Below are 15,482 nucleotides of genomic sequence, written 5' to 3' on the forward strand. Positions count from 1 at the left end.
AATCTAGGTTCTTATCGGAGTACCATAGGGCTTGGAGTACCTGAAAGCCCAGAAGATTTTTTTGGCTGTTTTGTTGAACTGTTGTTTTCTTCTTCTACTGTGACTCTATTGAACTGTTTGCTTTTTCTCTTCTTCCCTTTTGTTTCCTTTTGATTTCTCTCTTTTCTTTTTGAAATTTGTGAACTATTCTCTTTCTCTTTTTCTCTTTTTACTTGTTTCAGTCATTTGACTGCGGCCATGCTGGAGCACCGCCTTTAGTCGAGCAAATCTACCCCGGGACTTATTCTTTGTAAGCCCACTACTTATTCTATCGGTCTCTTTTGCCGAACCGCTAAGTGACGGAAACGTAAACACACCAGCATCGGTTGTCAAGCGATGTTGGGGGGACAAACACAGAAACACAAACATATACACACACATACATATATATACATATATACGACAGGCTTCTTTCAGTTTCCGTCTACCAATTCCACTCACAAGGCATTGGTCGGCCCGAGGCTATAGCAAAAGACACTTGCCCAAGATGCCACGCAGTGGGACTGAACCCGGAACTATGTGGTTGGTAAGCAAGCTACTTACAACACAGCCACTTTTTGGACTTTTTACTTTTTAATTTAAAACATAGCAAAAAATACAGATAAGATTGTAGAGTGGGAGATTGTCCCACCTAAGGAGTGACTCAGACAGCAAGAGGAGAGGACGGTGGTGTTAAGAACGTATTCGAAGGTCCTCGACACCATTGCCATCTTCTTCAAACAGCTGATTGAGCAGGAGTTGGCGGAACATCTGCCAACCATTAAGTATAACTTTAAGTGATAACTGTGTGGTTGCTATTTGACACCTCAGAGGAGGCTCGCAGTTTTGCGAGCCAGGCCTTTGAGGGTAGAGAAATTTTGTTTCTTCCCACTTATTATGGGAAAAAATTGACGAGGGCTTGGGTCTGTGGTTTGCCACCCAGATTTGAACCCGAGTGGATAGAGGATACTATCCGTCGGGGTCTGGGTGGTAGTGGAGCCAGGCTTCTCAATGAGAAAATTCTTCCTGCGGCTGACTGGGTTGGGTCAAAAGCTGTTTTGACCTTGTGGACCCAATCAGCCACGAATCTGGTTATGCCAGATTTTTTGAAAATGGCCGGGTGCAGGTACCTGGTGATTCTTGAGGGTCGCCTCACCAGGTGTCATCGGTTCCTGGAGCCTGGCCATATAAAGAAAAACTGTCCTGAGGAACAAAGCAAAGTCCTGGAGCAGTTGATTGAGGCCTTTGTAGAAGAAAGAACGAAGGCAGCCGAGGAGACGGAGGACTCCTCAAAGAAGGGCCGCAAGAGGAAGAAGGTGAGCAACAGTGGCTGCTCACTGAAGGTTCCTAGGGATGAGGGAGGGGAGACAAATCTCCTGGTCACGGAGGAGACGTACCCTCCATCAGTTGAGAAGAAAAGAAAGAGGAAGAGGAAGAGAAACAGGACATTGCCGGCAGTCGGAGACATAGCACCGGAATGTCCCGGAACCTTGCCGACAGGGGTTGTGCCACCGGCAAGGGAAGAGACACTGATGGGGGGAATTGTGTCGCCAACTGTAGAATTGACTACCTCGAAGCCGGAGGAAGAAGAACTATTGGTCTTCTTCTACAGCGGCGGAGAGGTAGAAAAGGTGGTGGAAAATCACCATAAGGGAGTACCTTTAATCTTCACATAGATCTCGAATGGCCTCTGCAGATAGCTGTGGAGGTCATAACGTTGCCCGTGATGCGTAGGCTGCAGGGACTCAATGAGGAATATAGCTTGTGGCCGGGCGACGCAGACTCGGATCCCGCCTTGCTTTTGAATTTAGGTGATGGCGGAGTATACGGGCACAAGCGATGTTGGGGATGGATAGTGACAAGAGGTTGAAAAACCTCAGTGTTATAATGTTTATTGTATAATGCTTAATGTATGTTATTGTGTTTAAGAGGCTTAACGCCCCAATTTTTACATGGACTATTAGTCCAATAATTGTAAAACTGAAATAAGAGGTTCGATACCTCGTTTTGTCTTTTTTCTGTGAAAAAAAAAGAGAATAATGTTTTAAAGAAGCAAAAAGTCGACGGGCGTTTTTTGTCTTCTCCCATTAATATCATCCTTTTTTCATCATTCACCTCATCAATGTTTTTATCCAATCAACAAGCTACTCTGTGTTATGCCTTTATGGCAAAATTTTTGAAGTAAACAAGCTTCCTCCCAATCACATGGTTCAGGGTTTAGGCCCACTGCGTAGCACCTTGGGCAAGTGTCTTCTACTATAGCCTCGGATCGACCAAAGCCTTGTGAGTGGATTTGGTGGACGGAAACTGAAAGAAGCCCGATATATATATATATATATATATATATATATATATATATATATATATATATATATATATATATATATATATATATAGGAGAGTTCACGAAAAAACAAAAGACGAATACAGGTGGTGTAGAAAACAAACAGTATATGTGTGTGTGTGTTTGTTCCCCCTCACCATCACTTGACAACCGATGTTAGTATGCTTACATCCCCGTAACTTAGCGGTTCTGGAAAAGAGAACGATAGAATAATTACCAGGCTTACAAAGAATAAGCCGTGGGGTCGATTTCTTCGACTAAAAGGCGGTGCTCCAGCATGACCGCAGTCAAATGACTGAAACAAGTGAATGAATAAAAGAATATATATATATATATATATATATATATATATATATATATATATATATATATATATATATATATGTATAAGGGTGAAAAGGAACACACGAGTTGATATATATGAAAAAACAAGTAAAAAATAGAAATGCTAAAATAATTTTATAGTGAACATTTCAGTACCGGTTTCGGTCATTTTGAGACCTTTTCAACTGTAACGATTAAATATTAAATTTAGAAAAATTTTTCTAAATTTAATTATTTAATCGTTACAGTTGAAAAAGTCTCAAAATGACCGAAACCGGTACTGAAATGTTCACTATAAAATTATTTTAGCATTTTCTATTTTTTACTTGTTTTTTCATATATATATATATACATATGTATATATATATATATATATATATACACTACCGTCAGAAATTAATTAGCACCCTTGATTTGCTCTTCACTCAAGGTATTTGCTGTCACCTAGTGGCCATATCTTGAACTATTGCTTTGTTGCGAGTTCACTGTTGTGCAGAACGATGACGTAACTTTGTTTGCAGAGCGGTTTGACAGTCTACAGCCTAATGATGTTGACATAGCAGTGCAACAACAACTTGGAGTGCGGATGCAGACAAATCTTCCTTTGTTTAATAGATATAGGTAGCGCCTCGCAAGGACCGAAATCACACCGTACTAAGTTTTCTCATCGCGTAAGACGTTTTGAACAGCTTGTAGGTTAATTGATTTGTGTATTTGCAAGATTTTTTTTCCTCACAAATTCTCCTACACTCTGCTTGGTGACGTCACTTCCGGTTCACAAAACTTTCTGTTATACATCAAATAAGGTGAGAAATTCTGCTTTCTTTCTTTTTTGTTTAATGAATAATAACTCATAGCAGTTTTGTTATAGCATAACATTATTCAAATGAATAGTTTTAATGAAAATAACTGGTTTTTATCGTTCATTCCTTGATGGGCCCAAGACTTCGCATGACCTTGGAGAGACGGTACGAGGCTCTCTCGTGGCGTGGGAAGCTGTCGGAGGTTGCAATAGCCAGAAAACTTGGTGTAGCCAGGCGCACAATTCAGTGCTTATTTAAGAAATACGAGGAAACCGGATCAGCAGCTGACAAAAAGGGTAGGGGACGGAAGAGGCTGACGACCCAGCGGGAGGACCGGATGCTGATCCGAAAGTCACTGTATAACCGAAGGGCAACGAGCCGGCAACTGGCGGAGGAGATACAAAAGATGACAGGGAAGCAGTTGTCTACAACCACCGTCAAGACCAGATTACTGGAAGCTGGTCTAAAATCCTGTAGGGCCACCCGTAAGCCGCTCCTTACAGCCCAAAACCGGAAGAGGCGGCTGCTCTGGGCCCGTGCCCACAAGACATGGACCGTGCAGCAGTGGCGGACAGTGATGTTCACTGACGAGTCGCGATTCAGTCTCGTCAGTGACAAGCCTGTCCATGTGCGACGCCGCAGGGGTGAGCGCTTCAACAAAGACTGCATTGCTCCCACCATGAAGCAAGGTGGGGTGGTCTGATGGTGTGAGGGGCGTTCAGCTACAGTGGTGTTGGGCGGCTCTATGCAACATCAACGCAGCAAAGTACGTTGAGATAGTACGGGATACCTCTTTGGTGGCGAGGAGTACTGCTCCAGCAGGACAGCGCGCCTTCCCACACAGCCAAGCTCACAACCGGTTTCTTCAAGGACCATGGGGTGACGGTCATGGACTGGCCTGGCCAGTCACCTGACCTGAACCCTATTGAGAACCTCTGGAGTCGATTGGGTAGGGATTTGAATGTGCAACAATACAGGAACCGACACGAGCTGTTTGGGGCACTTCTTGCTGCATGGGGGGCCATCCCTGCACAGTACCTGCAGGCACTCATAGACAGCATGCCGACCCGCGTAGCAGCTGTCATTGCTGCCAAAGGAGGAGCACCAAGATATTGACTAAATTTCACGATTAATAACAATTATGTGCTGTGCTGGGATATGTTTCAATAAATTTTTGATTAAAAACGAGTTCGTTTCTGATAATAAATTAATTAAATTAAGAAAATGTAAGAAAATGTAAAAATTTGAGAAGTGCTAATTAATTTCCGACGCAAGTGTATATATATATTTGTAAAAAAGAAGTTTGAAAACGCCACTATATTAGATAAATTTTAATTTTCTTATGAATTTTACATGTTTCGGTTCTTGAAAAAACGAACCTTATCAAAAATATTATAAAAAGTGCAATAGAAAAGTTCATAATCGTTTCTTACTGTTCTCAATAGAATCCATGTGGTGGTGTTTTGTCGGTAGTTGGTATAATTGTTATATTACAGTTGAGTGTAATGAAGAAATTCATTATTGTTTCTTGCTAGTATCAAAAGGAACCGCTTTTTTGTTACCTTGTGTTCCAATGGTAGCAACAGTAGTGATTGTTGGTCGTAGTAGTAGTAACTTGTGGCTGTCCTAGCAGTAGTTACTGTTGGTCGTAATTTTGGCAACCTTTGTGGTGGTTGGGGTTGTAGCAGTAATATATATATATATATATATATATAATATATATATATATATATATATATACTAGTGGTATTGCCCGGCTCGTGCGCTCGTGCGTTCTGTGCACGTGCGAATTAAGCTAAACTTGGATGAAGTTCAATCAAAATTCAATTATTTTGGTTTTAAAATCAAGCATTTAATGCCCTCTATTTTTGCGCTTATGTGTTCCATTTCCTCAATAGGAAGTACGTAGAAGCGTTTCATAAATTTTTGCTGATCAAATAATTGAATTGTTGAATTATTCTTTTAGATCAGTATTTATCAACGGGGATTTCAGGGGAGAGTTTCAGGGAGTCGCTGGCGATGTATCGTGATGATCAAAAATCCGGCCTGTTAAAATTTGGTTAAAGTGATTCAAACTGCAGACTCAACGCAAAATGGTCACATTTAATTCAAAGCGTTAAAAATGTTATGAAAACAATTGGTATGTGTTCACAAAGTCCAAACGATTAATACGAAAAAACCCTCCAGGCTACATCCCGAAAATTCATTTCTTTGCCGAATTTCTACAATGTTTACGGCGATTCGTTTTTATATCTTGATTTTTTATTTTTCATGCAATTTACGCATGCTTGCACGCGTGGTGAACACAGTTCACGTCAAACAGCTGACTGAGTAAAGTTCACTATTCAATGCATGGAATAAGGCCTAAACAAACACATTATCGATTTTTGCACTTGCGAGATGAATTCCGGAACAGAAATAGCGCAGTTCAATTTTCATTCGCCTAAACTTTAAGTGACCCATTTTTGGTGGTTCTACGATTTGTTGGCTAGGAGGAGATGTGCCGGGAAGTTAAACACACATACACACACACAGATACACACACAGACACACAAGTTGAGTTTTGTATATATATAGATATATTCCTCCGTCTTTCCTTCCTTGGATCTTTCCTTTTTCTAAGTTTCTGACGAAGAGCTCCGCTCGAAACGTTAAATCCTCCTTCTTTCTTTCCTTCCCGAGCGTCCATTAACACTATACTTGTTCCACGTCCTCGTGTTGTTTTGTTTTCTGTTTGTGTTTTCATATCTGGATTAACTTTATATATATATACACACACACACACATATATATATATATATATATATATATAGATAGATAGATAGATAGATAGATAGATAGATATATAGATAGATAGATAGATAGATAGATAGATACATAGATAGATAGATATGTATGTATGTATATATATATATATGTATGTATGTATGTATATATATATGTGTGTGTGTGTGTGTGCGTGCGTGTGTGCGTGTGTGCGTGTGTACACACACACATACACACATTATACATACATGCATAGAAAGAGAGAGAGAGGGAGGAGAGAGAGGAAGAGTGAAACAAAGAGACAATAAGGGATGAGGGACGTTTGCTTGGTTACAAATAGTAGTCATTCCAAAAAAATGTTGATAACAAAAGTAATGGAATTTTGTCAATAGAAATCATATAAAAAGAATATAACAGTGAAATTTACATTGATAGACATGCGCACATACATACGCACACACACGCACAATCTCCCTGTAATGTTCTTCACACAAGACTGAGATGAGCTGGTAAGAGTAAGATGTGAACATGTGTACGCGCGCACACTCACATACACGCACACACACGCACGCACACATATTATGTTTCTCCCTCTCTATTACAGTCGCTGTCCACTGACCAATCAGCATAACCACATTAAAACCCACCAGCACCACCATTTCTTAAAGTGGCAATAAAACGTCCAGATTCATTCACGTCATACCTCCTCTATATTTTTCTTTCTTTATTTATTTATTTATTTAATGCGGCTATGTATGTATGTATGTATGTACGTATGTACGTATGTATGTATTGCAGAAAGAACCAGTTGTTGGTCATTTACTGACTTCAGTAATCTGCCTGTGTTGTTTTGAGCAGTTGAGTTGAAGTTAAAAGACAGATATAACATTAATATCATTTTCCTATAACTACAATCTACATGGTGAAGAAATGAAGAGTGTATGCCTGTAGTTTGAATGCGTCTGTGAATTTCAGTGATCACCACTCCGTGATTTACGTAACATTATAGCATCTCCGGCCTGTATCTACCAAAGGTATGTATTTCGACATTTTTTATCGAGTATTTAGTCATCTTTTATCCAATTTAATCAATTTGTCAATCATAATTACGCATATTTTATGCAGTCCTGACTATAAAACAACTCTTTGATTCTAATATACATAGGTGTAGGGGTGGCTGTGTGGTTCCGGGTTCAGTCCCACTGCGTGGCACCTTGGGCAAGTGTCTTCTACTATAGCCTCGGGTCGACCAAAGCCTTGTGAGTGGATTTGGTAGACGGAAACTGAAAGAAGCCCGTTATATATATGTGTGTGTATATGTTTGTGTGTCTGTGTTTGTTCCCCCCAACATCGCTTGCTGGTGTGCTTACGTCGCCGTAACTTAGCGGTTCTGGAAAAGAGACCGATAGAATAAGTACCAGGCTTACAAAGAATAAGTCCTGAGGTCGATTTGCTCGACTAAAGGCGGTGCTCCAGCATGGCCACAGTCAAATGACTGAAACAAGAATAGACGCTTACACATACATACATTTTTTTTGCCAAATAAACACACGCACTATATATATTTTTTTCTTGTTTATTGCTGTTCTTATTTTATTATTTTAACTCAAGTCCATTGACTGTAAATCTTTCGTCTTTGGCGACACTTTTCATTTTCGTGTGTGTTCTTGCTCCACTTACTCCATTCTGTTCTTCTAAGATAGGTATACTTATGCGCGCATTCGTTTATGTTCTTGTGTGTGTGTGTGGTGTGTGTGTGTGCGTGCGCGCGCGCACGTGTCTGTATGTGTCATAGTCTTTAACAGCAGTGTGGCCTTCTCCTCAGCTCCATCATCTCACCCTATTATGCTGCTGCTGTCCTAAGACCCGAAAAAACATGCTACAGTTCCTGTATTCCTCTGTGTATGTGTGTTCGCCCACGATGTTGTCATCGTGGTAGCTGTTGTTGTTATTGCCATTGATGGTACCGCCGCTGCTGACCCCGTGTTAGTTGTATTGCTGACTTTGTTACGGCCTCGTGAAGTTTCACGTGTGTGTGTGGATACATATAATGCGAACCTATACACACACAAATGAAACTTCTTGTACGGCCATAACAGTGTCAACAACACAACTACACACACACACACACAAATAAGGACACAAATGCATGCGCACATAAGGATACACATCTTAGAGTAACAAAATGGAGTAAAGGGAGCAAGAACACACACGAAAACGAAAAGTGTCGCCGAAGAGGTCACAGATTTCCGGACAATGGACATGAGTTAAAATAATAAAATAAGAACAGCAATAAACGAGTGAAGAAATATATATATAGTGCATGTGTTTATTTGGCATATATATATATATAAATTTGCCATGATGAATCGGTTTCTGACTGAAGAATGAAGGCTCTGAATTACTGTCCGTTTTTCCGTGTTTGTCAATTCGTGAATTTCACGTTCTTTATATATAAGTTTTATTATATATATATATATATATATATATATATACTCTTTTACTCTTTTACTTGTTTCAGTCATTTGACTGCGGCCATGCTGGAGCACCGCCTTTAGTCGATCAAATCGACCCCGGGACTTATTCTTTGTAAGCCCAGTACTTATTCTATCGGTCTCTTTTGCCGAACCGCCAAGTGACGGGGACATAAGCACAATGCTAGGGGGACAAACACAGACACACAAACACACATATATATATACATATATACGACAGGCTTCTTTCAGTTTCCGTCTACCAAATCCACTCGCAAGGCATTGGTCGGCCCGGGGCTATAGCAGAAGACACTTGCCCAAGATGCCACGCAGTGGGACTGAACCCGCAACCATGTGGTTGGTTAGCACGTGGTTGGTTATATATATACTAGCTGAAGGTGACCCGCTCTACGCGCGGGTAAGAGTGTGGTTGTTACTTTCTGTTGCTTCTTTCAGCACGTAAAAGGCACCATCCGAACGTGGCCGATTGCAGCGCCGCCTTGACTGGCTTCTGTGCTAGTGGCACGTAAAAAGCACCAACCGATCGTTGCCGCTGCAAGCCCCCCTGGCACCTGTGCCGGCGGCACGAAAAAAGCACCCACTACACTCACAGAGTGGTTGGCGTTAGGAAGGTCATCCACCTGTAGAAACACTGCCAGATCAGACTGGAGCCTAGTGCAGCCTCCTGGCTTCCCAGACCCCGGTCAAACCGTCCAACCCGTGCTAGGACGGAAAACGGACGTTAAACGATGATGATGATGATGATGATTCTCCCTCTTTGTTTCTCTCTCCTTTCTCTCTCACTTTCCCACTCTCTTACTTTTCTTTTCTCTCGGACTCTCCCTCGCTTTCTCTTACTCTCTATCTTTATCTATCTCTCTCCCATTTATAAACAACTAAAGATCTTGAGTAAGTTGAGAAATAAAATATTTAGAAAGATCAATCATAAATATCAGGCAGTGGCAACGGAAAGGTCTGCTTCAAGGCATACAGCAAACGCTAACATTTAAAAGGGACAGACGAACTTGCGAGCTGAATAAATAAAAAATATTGGAAACCAAAGTTTGAAGGGATAGAATGTGAGGATAGTAGAGTCACCATGACTGGCATTTCTTAACGACGGACAGCAACGTATTGACAGTTTAACGGCTGGCGTAAAATTTTGAACTTGATGTAAAAGAAAATTCATAAACACCAAGTTTTGAAGTGATTCTTTCTCAAGACAGTAGACTCACCATGGCAAGCATTCAAAACCTATAAGATGAGGAATTTTGTCCTAGAGGTCACGCCTTTCATTTGAGGAAAAAGATAGTTGTCATGCAAACTTGCCAGCACTTTTAACCCTTTCGTTACCAAACCGCCCAAAAAAATTTTGGTTAATGTGACCAAACCGCCCAAACCCGCCCGTATTTTCCTATTCATATTTAAATGAGAATATCAGAGCAAATCTCTTTATTAGATTCGTGAAAACACGTGATTATACTTCGTAAACAGTTCATCTACAGTTTTGTACAACAATCGAAGTGTAATTTTAATTCCGTGAATTTTGGGAGATTTTTTTCCAAAATTTGTTCCTATTGTGTTTTCAAACTTTGTAATTCTGACAAAAAATGGATACGAATTTCATCATATCAAGCAGCAAGTCAGAATTCGAAGGATTTCCTACTGAAGACCTTGATAAATCTAACTCTATGACTGAAAAAAAAAAAAGAAGCACATGGTATTTGATAATGAATCTGATGTTTCATTTTCCGAAAGTGAAAACAGTGAATCCGAGAGCTCCGACAGCGATAAAGAAAATGAATTGGGACCTGAATGGAGTGAAAATTGAAAAACTGTTTCTTTCAGTGATTTTTCTGAAGAAACTGGACCAAGCCACAGACTTTCCCAGGAGAGTAAAGCCTTAGACTATTTCTTTTTACTTTTTCGAATGAGCCTATTTGAAATCATTACGGCGAAAACGAACCGTTACGCTAAATGTAAACAAAGCGAAAGAAAGGATAGTTAGTGGTTTCCCACAACCTTAAATGAAATTAAGACTATTTTGCCATAAATATTATTATGGGTATCAGAAAGTTACCCAGAATAACAAATTCTATCGTAAAATTTTGTTGTATACCCAATTGAATATTAGCTAATAACCCATTTTCTATAGCGATGTTTGAACAAAATTTTAATAATTTTATATTTTGTTGAATTTACCTGTATCTACCTGCAATTAGAGTCACTTTGTGACAAAAATTATAGTATAGAATTGGTTGAGAACATTTCATTCAATTATCTTCCAAAAATCAGATTAATATATTGATAAATAAAAAAGTTATAGTTGTTTAATGAAACCAGACTAACTTTATGATTATGTTAGAAATTAATTGAAACACATAAGGGGTGTATTTTGGTTAGAAATATAGTAACGAAAGGGTTCATAGGTGTGCATATTTTCAGCTGAACCGACCGACCACACAATGCACACATTATATATATATATATATATATATATATATATATATATATATATATATATATATATATATATATTGTGTGTGTGTGTGTGTGTGTGTGCACGCATTATATATACAAATTATATATATATATATATATGTATAATTAAATTAGAGATAAAACCACTAATAGGCAAAAAAACAAAAACATAAAAATAAAAATATAATATAGAAAATATATAAAATTGAAAAATTTAGATTATTTAAATTTAAAATAAAAATTATTAAATTATATTTATAATTTGTTTAAAAATATATATAACTATCAAAAAGTATTAAAAAGTTTAATATACATAAATACAGATATATACACTTTGTAAATATGCATTATATATACATATTTATATTTCGAACACACACACATACACACACATATATAAATGAACGCAATGAATATCTGATTCGTAATATTTGTTCTCATGATTGTGTGTTGTTTGTAGCGATGATAATTCTCCCTATGAATGCAGACAGATGCATCAAAGAAAGCCGTCTGACGAACTTATAAAGGGAAAGTGAAAGGGAGTTGAGCGGAATACATTAAATAACGGGAGTGGACTTCTCAAAGTTATAAATGAAGGGGAGTAAGAGAGGGAAAGGAGAAAATAGCATGAGTGAGGAAGATGGCCCCTAGCAACCACACCTTTCAAGATTTCTAAGGTAGCCCACGGGCATCGTCACCTCATTCTACATGTCCCTGTAAATTTTGGAGCGAATCGGACGGGATGTAGCGGCATTGAAAGCGATCCAAGCGGTAAAAACGCATTTCAGTTTTATATATAGAGAAGATATGTGGTTGGTTACCATGTGGTTGGTTATATATATATATATATATATATATATATCATCATCATCATCATCGTTTAACGTCCGTTCTCCATGCTAGCATGGGTTGGACGGTTCGACCGGGGATCTGGGAAGCCAGAAGGCTGCACCAGGCTCCGGTCTTATCTGGCAATGTTACTACAGCTGGATGCCCTTCCTAACGCCAACCACTCCGTGAGTGTAGGGGGTGCTTTTTACGTGCCACCTGCACTGGTGCCAGGCGAGGCTGGCATCGGCCACGGTCGGATTAGTGCATATATATATATATATAATAATGAGAGACCTAAAATTCATGTTAAACCTATACAAAGAAGGGCTCACCGATAAAGAATATGACTATATGACCAATTTCAAAAGTAAAACCAGTCAATTCTACGGTATTCCCAAGATACACAAAAGTGAGAAAATAAGTAACGCATGCAAGATAGCCACAGACATAATAATCAAAGTCCCTACTCCTAATGACCTCAAATTGAGACCTATAATAGCAGGTCCCGCATGCGAAACCTACCGCCTCAGTAACTTTTTAGATACCCTCTTAAAACCATTCCTCAAGCATGTCAAAAGCTATATAAGGGACGACCTGGATATGCTCAATCACCTTCCTAAAATAATAAACAAAAACACCCTACTAGTATCCTTCCATGTAGTCAACCTCTATTCCAATATCCCCCACAACCTAGGAAAAGAGGCAATTCAATTCTGGCTAGAGAATTACGCCAACGAACTCCTACATCGCATCAAAAAAGTATTCGTGATAGAAGGGCTAAAATTCATCCTGGAAAATAACTACTTTGTCTTCAAAGACAACTTCTACCGACAAAAATCGGCGACTGCGATGGGTACGAGAATGGCCCCCTCCTTTGCTAAGCTAGTCATGGGATATCTAGAAATTAGTCTTTATCGTAAGGTTCTGGAAAAATACGGCAGCCCATTCTCCCTCTACATAGAAAATAACTGGAAGAGATACCTGGATGACTGTTTAATTCTTTGGCATGAAAATATAGAAAAACTTAAAGAATTCTAAGCACTTCTAAATGGACTTGATGTAAACATTGAATTTATGATGGAATATAACCATTAACAACTTCCCTTCCTCGACATCCTCATTAAGAAATCTAACAACGTAATAGAAACAGATATATACTATAAGCTTACGAACTCTAAGGAATATCTACTGTTCAACTCATGCCACCCCAGACACACCAGAATGGATATCCCCTTCAACCTAGCAAAAAGGATACGTACTATAGTTTCTAATGCAAACACCAGAGACACACGACTACATGAACTAAAGGATACACACATCACCAGGAACTACCCACCTTCACTAATTGACATACGCTTTCAACTCAACATCCAGGAACTCAGACATCCCAAATTAAAGAAAGATTTACAACCAAATGCCCTACCATACATCTCTACACACAACCCTCTCAACAATGAAGCCTTCGACACCATCCTCCAAAATATATCCCTGCTAAAAAAGGACCATAGAATGAACTTAATCCTCCAAATACACACCATCATAAAAAGCTAGAGACAGCCCAAATCTATGAAAAGTCTCCTAACACAAGCTCGAATACGCACAACATCACAGAAGCCGTCAGTAAAAAAAATGCGCATGACCCGACTGTGGGATATGCGTCAATTTAATTGCGGGATCAGAGTCCTCCTTCAAACAGGGACAACGTTTCACAGTGAAAAGCAACTTCACATGTGCTTCGGAGAACCTGATATACGCACTAACCTGCTCTGGGTGTCAAGAACAATACATAGGCCAAACAAAAAAAGGAACAGTCTACATAAAAGAATGGCTCTGCACAGATAGATCATAATTCCCCAAAACAAAAAAATAGCATTCAGCTAACACAGACATTTGCACCAATAATAAAAATCCAAGCTTCAGAATTTTTCCCCTCTACAAATTCAGGGACAATACAACATGTAGCCAACGAATCAGTAAAGAGACTCTCTTTATTACAAAATACAGACCCCTTTTGAACGCGTCTACAACAAACGACATATCCACCATGGCCTCAGAATAACACACATACACATGCAAATATTAAAAATGATACACTCAAGAGATTCCCAAGAATTCATTAAAAAACAGTTCCAATCACTGTTATAATCCATAACGAGCCAACTTGAAGTCATTTGACTATTTAACACCTTACTACTTTCATACTACCCACATTCCTTCTTATTCTCCCTTCTCTTTCTTCTTCTTTGTCTTCTTCCTCCTCTTTCCTAACTTTACCACTATTGCTGTTTAGAATAACACCTAAGCTAATTTTATAAACAAAATATTCAAAAGAGATGTTTCAGGAATTCAACAATTACTACTACCATCCACAGCGGTTAGTTGACCATTTAACTTATTACTGTCATGGCACTCCTACATTATCCTCCTCCTCCTCATCCTCCTTCTTTTTCTTCTTCTTCTTCTTCTTCTTCTTCTTCTTCTTCTTCTTCTTCTTTTCTTCTTCTTCTTCTTCTTCTTTTCTTCTTATTCTTCTTCTTCTCTTCTTCTTCTTCTTCTTCTTCTCTTCTTCTTCTTCTCTTCTTCTTCTTTCTTCTTCTTCTTCCTTCTTCTTCTTCTTCTTCTTCTTCTTCTTCTTCTTCTTCTTCTTCTTCTTCTTCCTTCTTCTTCTTCTTCTTCCCTACAAAGAATTCACAAGACCTCCAACCCACAAGGGTAAACAAGAGAGACAAAGACAGTCAGAAACAAGGAAAATACCATTTGTATTTGAACACTATGCAAATATTCTTTTACAAAGACTTTTCTTTTAATTTTTCCAAAATTTAATTGTTTTCCATACTTACAGTTGAAAAAGTCTCAATGATGGAAACCGGTACTGAAATGTTTTTTATAAAATTATTTTAGCATTTTCTATCTTGACTTTTTTTTCCATATATAGCAACTCGTGTATTCCCTTTCAACCTTCTATATATATATATATATATATATACACACACACACACATATATATATATATATATATATATATATATATATATATAAGTAGACAAATGAATTATCTTATTACGGATAATTCGAAAGATAACCGATACCTGGGTAGCAAACTCACAACAGAAAAAGCATGGTTGAAGTTACGACCATAGGGCATAAACTCCGTGCCTTAGTGCGGAAATTTGAAGTTTAATATATTAAGTTTAGGAAAGAATGGAGCTGAACGAAGATTTAACAAAATTCCTTTATTTTATTTTCGACATATGTTTTGAAGTCTGCAAAGTCCCTAATTCCGAATGAATAAGGAGTCCATTATGCAGCTTTCTCTTCAGGAAAATCCAGGAACTTAATTATCCAACAAAATGCACAACAAGTTTTTCGACGACTGCTCACGAGGAGCCCATAGAGATAATGATAAATAATGTCTATTTATAGGGGGTGACGCCAGATTGG

General features: G+C 38.7%; 1 protein-coding gene across 2 annotated transcripts in view; it reads left to right on the forward strand.

Annotated features, from left to right (window-relative positions):
- The first annotated feature begins 6,866 nt into the window (after positions 1-6,866).
- The window catches only part of LOC115212414, a 78,829-nt gene continuing 70,213 nt past the window's right edge, over positions 6,867-15,482 (forward strand). For both annotated transcript variants that reach the window (XR_004999069.1, XM_029781321.2), the window contains exon 1: positions 6,867-7,289. The gene's annotated coding sequence lies outside the window, so the exon portion shown is untranslated. The remainder of the gene's footprint in view (positions 7,290-15,482) is intronic.

This window comes from Octopus sinensis, linkage group LG5 (assembly GCF_006345805.1).
Source record: "Octopus sinensis linkage group LG5, ASM634580v1, whole genome shotgun sequence".
In the NCBI taxonomy this organism is placed as follows: Eukaryota; Metazoa; Mollusca; class Cephalopoda; order Octopoda; family Octopodidae; genus Octopus; species Octopus sinensis.